The following is a 12,345-nucleotide window of genomic DNA, read 5'->3' as shown; positions in this document are numbered from 1 at the left end:
AGGATCAATAGCACCACTATCAACCCATCCTTGCATACCAGAGTGCTAGGGGTAACCCTGGATTCTGAACTATCCTTTCAGGCCCACATCCAATCCCTGTCTAAATCATGCGGCCTCAGCCTCTGCAACATCTCATGAATACGCCTCTTTTTAACCAATGATACCACAAAACTCCTCACTCCCTGGTTATCTCTTGCCTCGACTACTGTAACTCCCTCCTCATTAGCTTACCTTCACATAGGCTATCACCCCTCCAGTCCATCATAAATACTGCTGTCAGGCTCATCCACCTTACCAACCATTCAGTGTCTGCTACCCCTCTCTGCCAATCCACTCGCCCAAGGAATAAAATACTAACAACAACTTACAAAGCCATCCACAACTCAGCCCCCAGCTACATCACTAACCTGGTCTTACAATATCTACCAAACCGCTCTCTTTGATCCTTCCTAGACCTTCTGCTCTCTAGTTCCCATGTCACCTCCTCCCATGTCCGCCTCCAGGACTTCTCCCCAGCTTCTCCAATCCTATGGAACTCCCTACCCCAATCTGTCCAACTATCCTTTTGTATCACTGAACCCTTCCTCCTAAATTGTAAGCTCTAACGAGCAGGGCCCTCTGTTTGCTCTTGTACCAAGTTGTATTGTAACTATTATGTCTACCTTCATTTTGTAAAGAGCTGTGCAAACTGTTGGCGCTATATAAATCCTATATAATAATATAATAACTTTAAAGCCACCTACTAGGATAAAGTTGGCTGGAGAGAGAATTCCCAAAGGCCAGTTGTCGAGTATGAAAAAGAACCATGACCAGCAAACAATAGCATTACTAGCCTGAACAAAGTCTTTGATCACCCCCCAGAATGCACACTTTTGGATCACAATGATTCGGCAAGATAATAGTGTTGCATAACTTTGTTCTGCAATGGCACACCAGATGCACCTTGATTGAGGTAAAATGTGCTCTTAAAGGATAAGTTCACCTTTGGTAACGTTACGTTTCACCCCTTTTTTGGGTGGAACATGTAACATGTTCCCACTGCAGGAGCTGCTTCCCACTCCGGTGCATCACTTTTTTAAAAGAATTTTGTGAATCGAAAACTACAAGTACCAACAGTCTTTGCTGCTGTCCGCTTTTAGCTCTCAGTCAACTACCATGGCGCTGTTGAATGCTATGGTAGTTCATTGTCCCTTCCTGTCAGAGTGTATCTGCCTGCCTGTATGAGGTACGAGCGCACAAATACACTGACAAGCCTGCAGGAGTCCTGCATGGGAAACGCGATGTGCTAACTGTGGATGCAATGGTTTTTAGGCTCCACATTTTTTTACCTGCAAAAAGATATGCATTTATTATTTTTTTTAAAAAGGTGAACTTATCCTTTAACTTCCCTGGCGGTATTCCCAAGTGTAGCTCGGGGTAATGTTTCAGCACCACAAGCGGTAACCCCGAGCTACACTCCGGCTTACCATGCGGCGCTGCTCCGGGATTCCTCGATCACTTACCTTGTCCTGCACTCCTGCAGTGTCCCCGGCAATGTCCTCCGGCGGATCCCGGCATCTGTCATCTGGGTTCCTTCCTCTGCAAGCGTCGGGACGTATGGGGGACGGAACGGCGGGAAATTTGAAAATGACAAAAAGTGACATTCACTAAAATCACATAATAAAACATGACTGTATCAAACCATTTCACATACATTTTTTCCCCGAGTGCTTTGTCCTGTGCCCTGCCTGCATTTTTACTGTTCTTTCTGCCTGGAAACTGAGAAACGTCCATGGTGTCCAAAAAGCATCCCTTTAGATCAAAAGCGGTTTTAGACCGGCTAGAGAACAGCGATAGTAAATCAGAACTAAATAACAAGTCACAGTATATAAAAGATATCCTCCTTTATTGGTAACTCACATAACATTTGGGTGGCAACAGCTCCTCCTCACAAGGATACAAGCATAGACAAATTCAGGGAAACATTGGCCACATGTTCCCACTTCCAAGATGACCGCGATCGCACTTCCGGTCAACGTCGATACGTCTGACGTCACGTGTCCCTGACAGTGAACTAACGGCTGTTCACATCTTATCTTAGACCCTGTGCCTCTATGAAGTTATTTACCACACATAGAATACAATAGATATGCTTTTATGGATTTTGAGAATGGTATTAGAGTATATTATATATGTTTGGCTCAAGGGGTTAGGTAGATCAATTAGGAGTATATACAAGTGTATGATATCATGGAGTATATACATGTACTTAATGTATTGAGATGTTTATATCTGTATGCTGGCGTTTTTTTATTCTTAATTTGATTGATGTTGTATATTGAATTGTATTCTATGTGTGGTAAATAACTTCATAGAGGCACAGGGTCTAAGATAAGATGTGAACAGCCGTTAGTTCATTTTCTGGATTAAGATATTATGTAGATAAGTGTGGGCAGCGTTTTCCAGCTTCCAAGATGGCGTTGAGTGGTGCCGTTAGTGTAGGAAGGGCGGTACATAAGGAGTCGATGCGCAGACATCCTTACCCTTCGGAAAAAGTCATAGGAAGTGACGAAACGCGTCAGAGACACGTGACGTCAGACGTATCGACGTTGACCGGAAGTGCGATCGCGGCCATCTTGGAAGTGGGAACATGTGGCCAATGTTTCCCTGAATTTGTCTATGCTTGTATCCTTGTGAGGAGGAGCTGTTGCCACCCAAATGTTATGTGAGTTACCAATAAAGGAGGATATCTTTTATATACTGTGACTGTGGATTTTCTTGAGGATAATGGAAGAAATAACCCTAGCATTGGAGAAAATCGTTATGAGGAGAAATTAACCCAGAGTGGTGTTTTTGCCCTGCTGTTTCTTTTATAGGGTAATTACCCATCAGCATATGAGTTGGAGAGTGTTGATTTGGGTTTAGGTGATCACTGATGTATACAGGGTGTGGTGATATACACTTGCAGTGATATTTTGGAGTGTTTTTACACATTGTGCTTTTATACTATTGTATGTGAGTGTGCTTCACTTATATTGATATTCACTATAGAATATTTGCATGTGTATAGATACTCATTTAGAGTATACACATTTATTAAGATTTTTGCATGCTGCACAGTGAGTGGCACGTGTGTTGTAGTATTATTTTAAGGTATGACACTATGTCAAGTTTTTTCTCTTTGAGGTGTACTGTCATCAGGATTTGCGGGTATTAAGAAGGATTTTTTGGTGATGAAAGAAGAAGGAAAACTATCATTTACACCTGTGAGGATTATTTTTGTATTTTTTATATTATATTTTTTTGAATTTTGGATATTTTGGACAATTCTTATGGTTTTTATGTTTTATGTTGGTTTTATTTTATTTTTATTATTTATTTGCTTAAAAGAAAAGTCATATATTTTGTTTAATTAGCCTTCAAGGGTGGAGGTGGATAACTTTTCTGGGATACTATAGGGTGATTTGTTGCTGTGTAGAAATATAAGTAAATCAGAACTACTTGCAGAATTGAGTGATAATGATTCGTGGGGAAATTCGTCATCAGACACTGAAAACGATTTTGCGACTTTGCTCAGTGATGCGCTATATTTCAAATTTCAGCGTTTTTGGTTTATGTTATTGAATTCAATTTATTATTATATTATTATTTTTTATGATTATTTATTAAATTATAATTTATGATTTTGTGTTTCAAGTTTTATTCTAACCGGGATGTTTACTAGACTCTTGTTCGGACAGATTTCAGTGAGTTATTCCTAAAAATTACAGGCCTACAATAAAAAAAATACATATTTCCATTCAAAAAAATGTACCGCTTTGAGCACAGAAATATGGACATAATCAGACCGCTAGGGAGTTTAAGCAGGGCTTACAATTTCGAATCTAGACCTACTAACCATGCACAAACCTTACTTTCCACCAGTTGCCCCACCCAACTTTGCCCACGTTGCCTTTGGAACTTCACTTTTGCTTTTCTTTCCTGTTGGCTGGGTATACAATTGTGCCCCACTACCCAGCTGTCTAAGATCATGGTCACTGACTGACGTCTCTCACCCGATCTAGGTCAGCTGCTCCGTATACCACTGATCCTGGCAATGTTTATGGACTACATGCGAAGAAGAAACTGGAAGTCGGAAACCAGCAGTTGGCTTCACAACGAGGCTTGGAGCGCAAGTGGAATGCAAATCGATCCCCAGGGACTGGGGAGCGCATTGCAAGCCACCCGCTTCATTGCAAGCCACCCGCTCCATCTGTGCTCGCCACAAAGGGATTTTCCCTCGCATTTGGCGAGCAAGCGAGCGGAAATTTCAAGCCCTGCTTTAAGTCTTTGACATTTGAAGTACCTACAGCTAATCTGTTATGGTTTTATAGTCTTATACTGTATCAGTATTAGTGTGGGGTGCCAAAGGATTCCCTTAATTTGCAGGGATTTCTTCTCACTTTCTGTTTTGGCTATGGGACAGTTAGTGAAGGCAAATCTCCCCAATGGAATACAGATGGCAAAAAACCTACAGGGGTTATAACCTCATCCAAAATAAAAAAAAAAGTTTTGCCTATTGTTCTTCTTTAACCAGCAAAAATTCAATGGCAGCCACAAAGAGAAAAAGGGAGAGGGCAGACCTGTCTAGTCCCCCTAATGAATGAGATGTGTCTGTCAATCAATACAGTATGTGCAAGTAGTAGTTCTGTATATAATGGCTTAATAACATAGAAACACAGGACAGTGACGGCAGGTCCATCGAGTCTACCCCATTTTTTTGGATTTATATTTGTTTTTGTTTAAACTTTTTTGGATGAGTACCTACCTCGGCTGGAAGCTTATTCCAACTACGATTTTGATACAATAATATTTTCTAAGATTAGTTTTGAGCTTCCTGCTAGTTTGAGATCAGGTCCTTATGTTCTTGATCTTGACTTCATATTGAAAATACTGCCCTCCTGAACTTTATTCCCTCCCTTGATGTGTTTAATGGTTTCAATCATGTCTCCCTTATCCCTTCTTTCCTCCAGACTGTGCATACTAATTTCCTGAAGTCTCTCCTGATATATTTTGTCCCTCAGACCTTTCACCATTTTTTTTGCCTATCTCTTTATCTTATCAATATCTTCACTGATAAATTGTGTTCCCAGCCAAAACTGGTTAGCAACCACACAATATGGGACCATTCTACTGAATCAAAGGCTTTACAGATACCACCGTTTCCTGAATTAGTATGTTTAGTCTGTATGTTGGTGAAAAGATTTCTAATATTATTATTAGTCGCTCTGCCAGATATGACACCTATAACTTTTAATTAATAATTTAATAATGTTCCTCAGCTATGCAGGAAGTATTTTATCTAGGTGTGACAGACACTCTCAGCCTCATCCTGCACAAAGCTTTTCCAGCTTGCGGGACAACAATCTAAGCACCTTTTCATCCTCTCATCATTAGCTAAAGTGTTGTTCAGCTTTCAAATAATGCTTTCCCAGTATAGACATTGTCTTAAAAGCATCCAAGACAACATTTCAGTAGGCCCAAGTCTTTTATGTAATATGCCACAAAAAGATCAATGATCTCAGAGCATTCCTGCAAACCAACGGGGCCTTAAAACCATAGAGAGTGCTTTCTGGGTGGAAGCAGTAGTCTCTTCTCAGAAAACTGAAAAGCCCCCATCTGAGTCAGCTCTGTACTTAGCGAAGATCCTTCATGCTGATCAGAAAGCCCTAGCTCTGACTCAGCATGGGGAGTGTTGGACCTCTGAAAATTGGATATTGATTCTGTTCACTAAAATTCCTTAAAGTCTGTTTTTTTCCTCCAAATAAGTAATTTTCTAGCAAAAGAAATCTGATTTTTACATGCATGTGAGAAATGTCAGAATTGGCCTGGGGGTCAAGTGGTTAAATTGGAAGTTGGGCTTTAAAATAATAGCAACAGATACACTTTTTTGTTACTGATTTATTAATTTACTATACACATTGTCACCACACTTGAGGCAGCGGAAGCAAATGAGGCACAATACACTGAACTCAATTCTTCTTTCAGACAAGAGATGTGTGGACAGATGCTTCATTAGCTACTTCCAGCTCATTGAAATAAGGAATCCTAAAATGCAAATCTGGCGTATTATTGAAAGAATCAGAGGTCAACTGTTACTGCAGACAATGGTAGGAAATCTTACAAAAATGACTCAAATGTTGACACTTCCTTCTCCTGCTGGCCAAGGGCCAGATGCTTTGATATAACAATGTCTTGTTATTGCAACTAATTTACAGTGAAATACTGACTTCTAGTTATGCCACAATGCTGAAAGGTGTTGTGCGTCTTCAACTCAACCCTTCAACTTGACCTTGTCTACCAAAAATGTTAAATGATAAACTTCTTTATCATTTAACATGCCTCAAGTGTGGTGACAATGTGTATAGTAAATTAATAAATCAGTAACAAAAAAGTGTATCTGTTGCTATTATTTTAAAGCCCAACTTAACTTCCAATTTAACCACTTGACCCCCAGGCCAATTCTGACATTTCTCACATGCATGTAAAAATCAGATTTTTTTTGCTAGAAAATTACTTAGAACTTCTAAACATTATATATTTTTTAAGCAGGGGCCCTGGAGAATAAAATGGTGGTTGTTGAACTTTTTTATGTGGCATATTTACGAAGCGGTTTATCAGCACAGATTTGGAGGAAAAAATAGACTTTAAGGAATTTTAGTGAACAGAATAAATATCCAATTTTCAGAGGTCTAACACTCCCCATGCTGAGTCAGAGCTAGGGCTTTCTGATCAGTATGAAGGATCTTCGCTAATTACAGAGCTGACTCAGATGGGGGCTTTTCAGTTTTCTGAGAAGAGACTACGGCTTCCACCCAGAAAATCTGTTGTAAAGTTTCCTGTTTGCTAAGTACTAGTTCTCATGCATGTGGATGTTTTTACAGCTGCTGCTTTTGGTGTTTTTTTTTTTTCTACAGCCAGTAAACTCCCCAGCATGTTATCGTATGGGGTTGATTTACTGAAACCAATCAGCTTCCAGGTTTTATTGGCAAAGTTTAATTGAACAAACTGAAGTTAGAAGCTGATTGGCTACCATGCACAGCTGCACCAGATTCTGAGTGCTCCAGTTTTAGTAATTCTCCCCCTATGTGTCCATGCACACATAGGCTTTACCCCCCGGTCACATCAAACACTATTTGAAATCATCAGACTTACAGAGAAGTCACACAATTTCAAATTTGGATGACATGCTGTTTTCAGGTGCGATTTGCAAGACATCTGATACAGATGTCTATGCTAATTGCACCAAATGTAGTGCATGTACTACTTTAGAAATCAGTGCGGTTCTGACCAAGTAGGAATTGCACTGATATGACCGCTATAATTGCGGACAATAGGCTGCGATTTGGCTTGTGATTTGCAAGTCGCATGGCATGCAAATCACATGCCAATTCGCATCCAGCGTGACCGGGGTCTTATTCAGCGTTTGTTGGCAGGGGCGTTTTTTGGCTGGAAAAAAACCCAGAACTAGTGGGTTTCTAGAGGAGTTTTTTTTTAGGTGTAAAAATGTTCTAAAACTGAAAAACGCAGTAAAACGTTGCAAACCAGCGTTTAAAGCAGTGCTCATGCACTAACAAGAGACAGGCTGATAGGTGAAAAGAGCAGTGTGACAAAGCTTATCAGTTTGCTGCTTAATTCACATTGTTAAGTCACAGACGGGGAGTATGACCAGTAAGGGATGCTTAAATATAAAGGGAGACAATACAGCAACAATGCAGTTCAATACAAGAGAGTTAGGAGGGCCCTGCTTCTTGGAGCTTACAATCTAATAGGCAGGGGCTGGTGGTACAAAAGGTAATACCTGTGGAGGATGGACTGCTAGGAGGAATAGAAGATTCCATTATTAGCTGAAGGCAGGATAGGCTTCCCTGAAGCAATAGGTTTTCAGAGATCGCCTAAAAGTGGGCAGAGTAGGCGATAGTCTGATAGATTAGGGTAGAGAGTTCCAGAGGATGGGGGAGGCTCTGGAGAAGTCCTAGAGATGAGCATGGGAAGAGGAGACAAGGGAGCTAGAGAGTAGGAGGTCGTGCGAGGAGCGGAGAGGACGGTTTGGGTGATATTTGGAGACAAGATTGGTGATGTAGTTTGGGGCAGAGTTATAAATGGTTTTATGTTATTGTTAATGTTTTGAATTTTATCCGTTGGGCAATTGGAAGCCAGTGGAGGGATTGGCAGAGAGGGGTGGCAGATATGGAACGGTTAACCTCCCTAGCGGTCTGATTATGTCCATATTTCTGTGCTCAAAGCGGTACATTTTTTTGCATGGAAATATGTATTTTTTTATTGTAGGCCTGTAATTTTTAGGAATAACTCACTGAAATCTGTCCGAACAAGAGTCTATTAAACATTCCGGATATGATAAAATTTGAAACACGAAATCATAAATTATAATATAATAAATAATCATAAAAAATAATAATATAATCAAACCAAAAACACTGAAATTTGAAATATAGCGCCAAGTTCACACATCACTGAGCAAAGTCGCAAAATCGTTTTCAGTGTCTGATGATGAATTTCCCCACAAATCATTATCACTCAATTCTGCAAGTGGTTCTGATTTACTATCACTGTTCTCTAGCCAGTCTAAAACCAATTTTGACCTAAAGGAGCGCTTTTTGGACGCCATGGATATTTCTCAGTTTCCAGGCAGAAAGAACAGTAAAAATGCAGGCAGGGCACAGGACAAAGCACTCGGGACAAAATGTATGTGAAATGGTTTGATACAGTTGTGTTTTACTATGTGATTTTAGTGTATTTAGTGAATGTCACTTTTTGTCATTTTCAAATTTCCCGCCAGTTCCGTCCCGACTTCGCAGGGGATGGAACCCAGATGACAGATGCCGGCATCCGCCGGATTACATTGCTGGGGACACTGCAGGAGGGACATCGCGGGAGCACAGGACAAGGTAAGAGAAGAACAGATGCCGGAGCAGCGCTGCATGGTAAGCCCGAGTGTAGCTCGGGGTTACCGCTTTTGGTACTGAAACTTTACCCCGAGCTACACTCGGGAATACCTCCAGGGAGGTTAATAAGGTGGATGAGTCTGGCAGCAGCCTTCTTGATAGACTGAAGAGGGGATAGCCTGCGATGAGGTAGGCCACAGTAACCGCATTGAGGAGGGAATTACAATAGTCAAGGCGAGAGATAACCAGGGAGTGAATAAGTTGCTTAGTAGTTTCTGAGGTTAAAAATGGGCATATCTTGGAGATGTTGTGGGGTGCAGTCTACTAAAGTCTAATTTTTTTTTTTATTAAAATAACAAACATGTTATACTCACCTGCTCAGCCCAGATGCTGGCAAGCTTGGCTGTTCCTCTTTTTCGTGTGTCCCACAAAACACATGAAAAAGAGGAGAAGCCAAGTTTGCCAGCAAGGGACCTGAGAAGAGGAGGACCAGGGCTGAGTAAGCCGTTTGCCATGGGGGCATATTGTGTCTGCTCGCTCCCGAGCTGTGTGTCCATAGAGCTGCACTCCATAGACATACACAGCGGGATTTAGCCCTGTCCCCCATTTCCTCTCCATTGCATTTGGTTCCTGCTGCTGCCCGAGTCCCTGTGTGACGAGGAAGAGAGGGGAGAAGAGATGTAGCCGTGTACAGCACTGAATTTCAAAAAAATCTGATATGCCCTGCCAGCATACAAGTTACCACTGTTAACTTTGTTTTCTGAAAGAGCTAGTTTCTTATAAAGGTCCCCCTGGCAGCCCTCCAGAGGATTTACCCCCCCCCCCTTCCTGACCAGGCCATTTTTTGAGATATGGCACTGCGTTACTTTAACTGACAATTGCACGGTCATGCAACGCTGCACCCAGTGAAATTTACGTCCTTTTTTTCCCAAAAAAAGAGCTTTCTTTCGGTGAGGACGTCGATGACGAAACGCGTAGGGCGGAGCTTGATTGATGTGACGTCATTACGTTTTTGGCTGCCAGCTACTGCGCATGTGCTGAGTAGCCAGGCTCGTTTATGTGATTGCTGTTATGCTGTTGATGCTGGTGTCGGCTGGGACACCTCTTGAGTAAGTGCAATGAGTACCTAATAAAGGAATTGGTTTTTATAATATTGCACCATGAAGTCTTTCTGTTTCTCTCGAGTGCTTGGCATTTCCCCCCATGGATACGTTTGAAGGTGGTCCTTTATCTATTGGAGAAGTGGATTTTCGATTAACTACAAAGTTTTTTATCCTGTTATTTCGATCGATGAGGATCGGTGTATTGCAGAGTTTCCGTTTCTGAAGATATATTTATGGATGATCTGCCATTATATTATCAAGGTTTTTTGGTGAAATTTTTCATATTTAGACACTTTTTTTGCACAAAAGTTTTTTGCACTTAAGAGTTTTTTTATATATTTTTTTGTGGTATTGGCATATATATATTTTTTTCTGGACTTACGATTTGATGATTTCTTTATATATATTTATACACATTTACTAGCGCAAATTATTTATTTATTGGTACACTTTTTATATATGGTGATTTTTTGCAGCTGGTACACTATTAGTAAGTTATATAATTTTGACCATAGGCGCTATTATTAATTTTTCTTATTTGATCACCTGTGCGGCTTTAATTTTTTGTGCTATAAACAAAAAAAGACTGACAATTTTGAGAAAATTAATATATTTTGGACTTTTTGCTATTAAACACACATCCAGTAAAAAATTTTTTAAAGAATCAAATTTCGTCATAAGTTTAGGCCAAAATGTATTCATTCAGTGACACCAATATAGTGGTCAGTGCTAATAAAAAGCACTGACACTGTACTAATGGCACTGGGCAGGAAGGGGTCAACATGTGGGGCGATCAAACGGTTAACTGTGTACTATGTGCCGATTTATTATGTGCTCCCCAAATCATCACTGACTGTGGAATCTTCACACTGAACCTCATGCAACTTGAATTCTTTGCCTCTCAACTTCTCCTCCAGACTCTGGGACCTTGATTTCCAAATGAAATGAAAAATGTACTTTTATCCAAAAAGAGGAATTCTCCTCTGGTTCAGGAGTGGCTTGACACAAGGAAAGCAACAGTTGTAGCCCATGTCCTGGATATATTTCTGTGTGGTGGCTCTTCAAGCACTGGCACCAGCTGTAGTCCACTCTTTGTGAATCTCCCCCAAATTCTTGAATGGCCTTTACTTTACAATCCTCTCAAGGCTGCGGTTACCCTTGTTGCTTGTGCACCTTTTTCTACCACATTTTTTCCTTCCACTCAACCTTCCATTAACATACTTGAATACAGCGCTCTCCTTGTGGAGGGTGTCAGTGATTGTCTTCTGGACAAATATCAAGACAGCAGTCTTCCACATGATTGTGTAACCTACGGAACCAGACTGAGAGACTATTTAAAGGCTCAGGAAACCTTTACCCCTTAAAAGGATAACTCCACTTTTATGCGACACAAGCCATATTGTAATTGAATTTTATAAAAAATTACCTTCCCTTTTCAATCTGCAGTACTGTAATTTTCTGTAAAATGCAATGCAATATGACTGCCTGGAGCCATTCTGTACACCGAAGGTGCACAGAACACGCCCAGAAACAGGAACATCATTTACGGCTTGTGTGATTGGCTTACTAGTTTTCCCAGAAGTCTGCACGAAGATTCAGGTCAGATTTCAGGCATTCCCTGCAACAAAAATTTCATTTTTGGATTTCATGTCTAAAGGAATGCAGAGCCAACAATTTTACTCATTACACACAGGTCTCTCCCCTGTCAGTTCTACACGATGATCGCAGGGGGGTGGGAGCGGGGAATCTCCGTCCGGGACCCGGTGATTGACATCCCTAGCAGCCAATGGTGGCATGGGTAGTGTGAGATTGAGTTTAGCTTCATTTAACACCCCCCCCCCCCCCCGGTCTGCTGTCCTGTACTCATTTCTCCTTAGTGGTATCTCACTAATACAGGAGGTGTGTTACTGACCAGATCACCAGGTGACGAGAGAAGCAAAAAAAAACCAAAGGATCAATGTGGGAGAGTCCCTCAGAGTTGGGGCCTCACAGCTCCTTCTCAGAGGCACGCCTTCTTTTTTTCTCACTTTTTGAGACGTTCTCCTCCCCTATAAACTATCTGGACCGTGTTCCTACGTGGTATGATTATATATTTATTTATCATGAAGGCCACCCTCTTCTTCTCTCACAGGGACCCTTTGGCATAACGCTACATATTTAACATCATGGTTCACCTACTCTATTCTATAGATATTGGGAAATGCCAACTGAGGTTCCATGTCTTCCCTTTGGGCCCAATGGGTACTTTAAGCCATCCTATTGGTACTGTCCAACGTGCTAATTACAGGCTCTTTTCTCTGATTGGAGTAGACTTATAG

This window comes from Staurois parvus, unplaced genomic scaffold (genome assembly GCF_062004578.1).
Source record: "Staurois parvus isolate SC_StPar_1 unplaced genomic scaffold, SC_StPar_1.0 ptg000207l, whole genome shotgun sequence".
NCBI lineage: Eukaryota > Metazoa > Chordata > Amphibia > Anura > Ranidae > Staurois > Staurois parvus.
This window is presented reverse-complemented; position numbering follows the sequence as displayed.